At 46.2% G+C, this 7,500-nt stretch overlaps 1 protein-coding gene across 1 annotated transcript in view; it reads right to left on the bottom strand.

Moving 5' to 3' along the window:
- Nucleotides 1-6,089, bottom strand: part of n4bp3 (NEDD4 binding protein 3) — a 19,471-nt gene extending 13,382 nt beyond the window's left edge. The window contains exon 1 of the mRNA XM_083686448.1: nucleotides 5,984-6,089. The gene's annotated coding sequence lies outside the window, so the exon portion shown is untranslated. The remainder of the gene's footprint in view (nucleotides 1-5,983) is intronic.
- Nucleotides 6,090-7,500: the final 1,411 nt, after the last annotated feature.

Genomic DNA, 7,500 nt, shown 5'->3' with positions numbered 1-7,500 from the left:
AGGCTCGTTCCTCTTTTAACTTTTAACTCTCTCTCTCTTTCCCTCTCTCTATCTTTCTCTCTCTCTCTCTCTCCCTCTGTCTCTATCTCTCTCTCTCTCTTTCCCTCTCTCTCTCTTTCCCTCTGTCTCTCTCCCTCTATCCCTCTCTCTCTCTCTCTCTCTCTCTTTCTCTTTCTCTCTATAGCTTGATCAAAGTTTGTTTATATTTGTGGGCTACCTTTGTGGGTTAGCCTACATGTAAAACACCCACATGCACTGGTACATTATGTAAGCCAAGTCAAAAGGTGCTCAATTGGTTATGCTTCTCCATTGTTCTACCTATCCAACACAAACGCCTATTTCAACAATCATTACAAAAAAATGATTCCATTACATAATTCTGTTCTCTTCTATTCCATCCAAGTTGCCTGTTTCCTTCCTTGTCACCATTTTTGACAGACAGCACCAATCAAGTCACAACACCGTGCAATTTCTTGTGGGTGTACAGAGGTTTATAATAATAATATATGCCATTTAGCTGATGCTTTTATCCAAAGCAACTTACATTGCAGTGAGTGCATACATTTCAGTATATATGGTCCCAGCAGGAATCAAACCCACAACCTAAGCGTTGTTAGCACCATGCTCCACCAACTGAGCCACAGAGGACCAGGTTTGACTCTCACGGCCAGAGGGCAACATGTGAGACCAGCTGCGTTGGACGTTACAGGGCGGTACAGGCATGGACGTTACAGGCTGGTGACCCATTCCATTACCGTGACCCAATGGATTAGTGTTGGTTGGTGTGGTCCATTACTCACAACAACACACGATACTGAATTAAGGCTACAAAGAAATCCTGTTTTGAGACGTCAAGGTGTAACAGAACTAGTGGGCTTTACGTTCTAACACCCTGTGATGTAAGACGTCTGACAGGTGGGGAGCAGCGCTGGAGGCCCAGGAGGGAACCAGACCAGACGTGAAACACAATAACAATATACGCCATTCAGCTGACGCGTTTATCCAAAGCGACTTACATTGCAGTGATTCCATACATTTTTCAGTATACATGGTCCCAGCAGGAATTGAACCCACAACCTAGGCGTTGTTAGCACCATGTTCTACCAACCGAGCCACAGATGACCAAACACAAAGCACTGCTACGCTTTCAGACTGACTCGGAGTCTACGCGGTTCGGTGTGGCGAGTGAGAGCAGCTCCTGCCCTAGAGTACGGCAGCAGAGTGAACAGCCTCTAATTATGAGCGGGTTATTCATTATGGATGTGAGGCAGACACTCTACACCCCCCCCCCCTCCCCCCCTCCCCAAAAGACCCTTAAGGCCATTCCAATGTTCAAACGGTGGACATAAATCATTTCGCTTTGAACGTTTGATAGTTCATCAAAGACCTTGGTCATTTGGCCTTCGATTATATTACGTCCTCTGTAAAATATGATACAAAAAAAAACAAAAAACTTTTCAAACTTCGGCCTAGCCTAAAGCTATAGCACATCGTTTATTTCTTCTCTGAATGTCTCTCTGATGTAAGCCAGTTTGTTCCACCATAATACTGCTCAGTCTTGAGTGTATACGATCACGCTCTGTGTGAAAAACGGAGCGTAAATCAGCAACGGTCAACCATAAGTGGTCTTAAAGCTAATGGCCTCATGTTCGATCTCACACTGCCTCCATTGACTGCACAGCTTCAGAGGTCAAATGGGTCATATTTGGACATATTCTCACACACAGGCCCCTATTGAGATTCATTGGATCATATTCTAAAGACACAAGCCCCCTATTGAGATTCAATGGGCTGTATTCTCCGGTTGGGGCCTCTGTTGAAGAGCTGACCACACTGGACCTATTCTACTGTGGTAGAGATGAGGTGGTGCTGGTGAATTTGGGAGAGCTCTGACAAGCAAACATCGCACATGCTAACACCCAAAAAAACATGGACATACAAGGACAGACATGCAGACCCTCCCAGGGGGGTGTGTGTGTGTGTGTGTGTGTGTGTGTGTGTGTGTGTGTGTGTGTGTGTGTGTGTGTGTGTGTGTGTGTGTGTGTGTGTGTGTGTGTGTGTGTGTGTGTGTGTGTGTGTGTGTGTGGAAAGTCGTAAGCTCTTTGCCGGGAGCAGTATGTCTCAAGGGGTCGACAGCAGACAGCTGCCTACCCAGTCACACTACACACTACACACTACACACTACACACTACACACTACCAAAACACAATAAACACTCCAAAACCCTCCATTTAGAAGCAGAGGGCCTTTCTACAGCCTTTCTCTATCTGTTTTTTGTCAACACTAATACTGGGCTATACAGTGTCTCTGGTGTGAAACTCAATTATTGCTCTCTGTAGCCCTCTCTAGCTACACTAATAATGGTCAGGGTTATCCAGGGTGACAGAGTGTATAGCTGTAGTAGATTCATCTATTGATTGGCCTTTGACTGATGTTACATAACGTAACGTTATTTTCTGTGAGAGAGAACAGGACACAGGGGAATGTGATGAGGATAGCTCACTGGCTCTCAGGCAACATTCCTGTCTCCCATTTAGACTCCTGTCCAGCCTATTGTATTACAGTACCAAAACCGGTTTTGACTTTGCACACAGGCACGCATGCACGCAAACACACACACACACACACACACAAATGTGCGTGCACACACACACACACACACACACACACACACACACACACACACACACACACACACACACACACACACAGAGAGAGACTGCATGCAAGAGATAATTTAAGCGCAGAAAACACCTGCTCTATTCAAATAACACACTATGGCTTTCAGCATCAGAAAGGGACTTGCCTTAGGGTGGCTTAGAGAGTGTGTGTCATGTGTCTGGGTGTGCCATTAGTGTGTGCCTTGTCTTCTGTATGTTTTAACTGAGAGCACACAGGCTGGTCGGGTCCATTTTGAGGGTGTGTCCACCATAGTTGTGTTTGTCTGTGTCTGTGTCTGTGTGTGTGTGTGTGTGTGTGTGTGAGTGTGTGTGTGTGTGTGTGTGTGTGTGTGTGTGTGTGTGTGTGTGTGTGCGCGGGAGTGTGTGTACACACACACACACACACACACGCGGTCACTAATCCAAAATCCCAGAAGAGGTGAGATAAACACATATTTTGGCCAACTAGACAGTAAAAAAGGTTACAGTAGCAGTGACAGCATGAGATAATTAAACCCAATGTGTCATGTTCCTCTTCCATCCCAAGGAATGTACTCCTCTACCTGTGATTCTGCGTCCACCATTGCATGAAGCAACACTTCAGAACTTCAGACCCAGAGGGGTCACTGTTACATCCCCCTAAATCCCAAACTCTGGCACTCTAGCAAGCATTTAATGAATAGTTATCCAGTCACATCCATAATCTGTGGTTATCCTCCTAGTGTTTAAAATGACTAAACCACACAGTAAGTGGACCCTTTTACAGGAAAACCCTGCACTCATATCCTGAAGTGAGAACGTCCATTCTTTAATCCTAACTAGGCTCAAGTCCCAAACATCAGTGTTGGTCAATGGTCACAGCACTAAAGCAGTACAACCTACTTTTACTGATACATCGATTCGGGTCACGGAAAGGGTGATGGTAAGGATTAGTGATTAAAATGCCACATGTGGTAAAACTGTATCCCATAGAGTCGGATGCCTTCATGAAGGGTATAAGCATGTGGTATCATTTTCGAAAGGCTTTCTTGAACAAATACAATCACGTGTCTACATACAACTTGGCAAGAACCTGTGGGAGAGTAAACAGAATGGCCGCACATAATACATTTAATCTTGAATCCTGCTTGTTCTGTTTGCTCTACCTTCACCTCAACTGCAGTAGAGCTGGACAGTGTTTGCTGACGGCTCCCATATCTGCAGAGAACAGGTCCAACACATGGACCAGAAGTTCAGGGGACACAATGTTTTGGGAGAGGGAGGCGGGGTGGGAGGGAACAAAACCACATTCCTTAAATTTCTGAGTAGGTAATGATTCATGTACTCTTTAAGCATAGTGTAGAACCAGGGAGATGTTGTGGAGGCCCCTGTTACAGTAGTATTCTACATGTCCTTCCTCTCCATAGCCTACAAGTGGGGCCCAGGGTTTTTCCTGGTCAGGTGGTCAATACAGTAGTCAGGGAAAACGTCTGGCTACAGCCACGCCTCACGGGACCAAACTGTCAATAAGAAACGGCATCTTTGGTTCTCAAGGGAACAGGACTTGGACTGTAATACCAGACCTATAATGACTGATAATTCTACCAACATAGCCAGGACAGAGAGTCCCAGGCTATTAATACAAGAGAGGACACAGCACAACACAGCACAGCGCGGAGAAGCATCTTATTAAGTTCATTAGAGAAGACAGACCAAAGAGAGTGAACCTGAACAGAGGTGCTCTCTCTGTCTAAAAAGGCTCCATTGTTTCCTGGAACGGTTCACGAAGGAGTCACTGCTCTGTGATTACAGAGATAGAGATCAGAGTAGTTCCCACAGCGGCTAAACACCTGAACAGCTTTCACCTCCACACTCCAGGTAGAGGGTGGTGCTATAGGCGCAGATCTAGGATCAGTCCCCGCCCCCCTACACACCCCAAATCCCATCTACCTCCAGAAAGGTAGGGAGGAAAAACTGGTCTTAGTTCAGTGTTTAGGGGCAACTTCTTCCACATCGTACCTCACACTGTCAGCAACATCGGTGAATGGGTCGAGAGGGGTTGACGGTAGAATGAGGGTAGATGGTAAACATTGATACTGATCTATGCTGACTTTGCCTGGACAGATTTAGCGTGAATCAGCAGGGTTTTTTCCGATCTGAAAGTTTCAGGGTAAACAGAGATACTATTCGGTACTTGTCCTACTGTGTCATGACAACATGGGAACGGTTTCAAACAAGACTTGAGAGAAAAACAGGGTCGTGAGAGAAAAACACTCTTAGAATAGCCTACCTTACAGAGTGTTCCGATGTCGTTCTGGCAAAGAGGCTCTGCAAACTGCGATTGTGTAGGTGTAAAGAAGGACAATGCTGTCATAATTGCATCGTGAAATGTAAACACAACTATGTTTTTCTCTGTCTCTTTGTATTCCTACTGCCCAGAAAATGAACTGAATGATCTGCCATTAACCAAGGACACCTCCATAACATTAGAACAAGGAACAAAGACAGACTTATTGTCTGAAATCTTGTTATCACGCTTGAGTAAAACAGTCAGTGAACATTCCCGGGGAATTCCTATGAAGCTGCCTGACTTTCTAGTGTAAATTAATGGAGCACTGAGAACAGGACAGAGGGTGAAGGAAACAGAGACTCTATAGAAGGCATTAAGATGAACAGCAACAGAGTTAAACGTTCTACCCATTATCCTCTATTGTAGTATTGCCCTCATCATGGGTCTATCTGATCAATGCCACTCCAGGCAAAAACAACATCAACGACAGAGGCCATTTGCATAGTTCCTTTCCTGGTAGTGAACAAGGATGTTGTGTTGATGAAGACAAAGAACACCGCCACAGTTTGACGTCATTAGCTTAGGGTAAAAGATTAAGCTTAAAGTTAGTGCATTTCAATTCATTTCAATTGCAAATGAGCTTCAAGTCATTTCAAAGTTGAGTTGTCCTCCTCCTCCTCCTCCTCCCCATCTCCCTACAGCCCAAGTTGTTCCTATACCACAGCACGTGAGTGAATCACAGTACAACTTTAGTTCATTTCATGCTGAGCAGCCTGGTTAATGTAAGGCAAGCACTGACAAACAACATAGCAATGTCTGGAGGATTCTTTAATTTGCTTTGATCTGAACTCAATCTGACTGATATAGCCACTCTGAGCACAGTGTCAGGCCTATGTCATCATGATACCGATGCATTAACGAAGGGAGCATACTCTTAACAATTGCATTAGTCTAGATGCACTTTAAAAGTGACCTACGAGATGTTTGATCTGCTATAGCCACATGGGTGCCTTCTCAGCCTGAACTTACACAATAAAGAAGAAAGGACGTTCACCTGTCAGTGACTCTAGCTGTGACTTCAGGTGTCTCCTCCTGGTCCCATGCACTCTCTTTCTTTCTTTCTCTCTCTCTCTCTCTCTCTCTCTCCTTCTCTCTCTCTCTCTCCTGCCAATGAGTGTCACACCACCTGACTTCCTGCCTTTCTCCGGCCCTCAGACCCTAATGGGAGGGACCTGTTCTGCCTGTAGATAAATATAACCCCTTCACTCCCACTGACCTGCGGCACAGAGCAGGATGGAGTTACGCTAATCTGAGATCAGTTACGTTTTGCATTACACCCTAATGGTCATGGTTAGGAGTCGGGGAGAGCAAGCTGACCCGAGATTTCTGTCTGATGACAACTTCTGTCCGCTGACTTGCAGCCTAAGAAAGTTTGGTGTCTGAGAAAAGTCTCTGGTTCGGTTACATTACAACACTCTCCTCCCCCCCCTTGTATCTCTCCTCCCCTTGTCTCTCACCTCCCCATGTCTCTCACCTCTCCTGTCCTCTTTGTGTGTATTCACACACAGAGCCCATTCTAGGGGCTAGTATGGTCAGACCAGTTCTCCTGGTTCACAGACAAAGACCAGGATGTGAACAGTGCCGGAGCGGTCAACCCTGGGATGCTGTTTACATTTGAGAGCCGGTTTTACCACACAGATATGAACGGGGCAATCTGGCCTGTTTGTTTTTGGATAACCGCACAATAACGGAGGCTCAGACGCGGGTTTAGGAGGAAAAGAAAGACAGGGAGGTAGCGAGGAGGTGAAGGAAAAGAGAAAGTGGGTCCGTGGGTCCGTGGGTCGTCTGGACACAATGGTCTGGTTGGAGTATAGCACTCTCTCTCCGGGGTGGGTATATAAGACTCTGGGGTGGGCAGCTCAACAGGTTCTGCTCTGTATCAGATTGCATAACTCTGGCTGGAGACGCTCACATCTGAGGAGCGGAGGAGAAAGAGCCGATTGTTCTCTCTTGTTTAAGCCCAGGCGAGAGTGAATGTGACTCCTGTCTTCACTTTCTTGCCATGTGATCAGGGAGGGAAGGAGATTTGGGTGCCAGGCGGGGAAGGAATGGGTGAGGAAGGTATGCACCTCTGGAATGCCCAAAGCTGGCACTGCTGTGTGGGAAGTAGGTACACTAGGGGTGCAAGTGGCCCCATGATGAGTAGAACAGCGACATGCCAACCATGCCATAAGTAGGCTGCAGAATTTGGCAAACCATCCTCTGTGTTGGCACCAAACATGAAAGACACATGAGTGACATTCCAGTTTGTATTCTAATTCAAATGGAACTGGTTTGTACTGTTACCATGGTCCCCACTGCAATACAACGTAAACACCTGCACAGTTATCCTAGTGGTGATCTCAGGATTCCGTTCCACACCGGCATGTTCTGTCTGGCGAATTCCACAGATTCTAGATTCTACCTCTGACACAGTTGGCCTGCAGAGTACAGTAATCTCAGGATGTCTGAGAACCAGGGGGGAATCAGAGGGGGGAAGATGGGTTTGGCCTTGGGGGGGGGGTGAGGTGC

This window comes from Argentina silus, assembly GCF_951799395.1.
Source record: "Argentina silus genome assembly, chromosome: 15".
Classification (NCBI taxonomy): Eukaryota; Metazoa; Chordata; class Actinopteri; order Argentiniformes; family Argentinidae; genus Argentina; species Argentina silus.
Note: the sequence above shows the minus strand (reverse complement) of the source record. Positions and strands in the feature narration are given on the sequence as shown.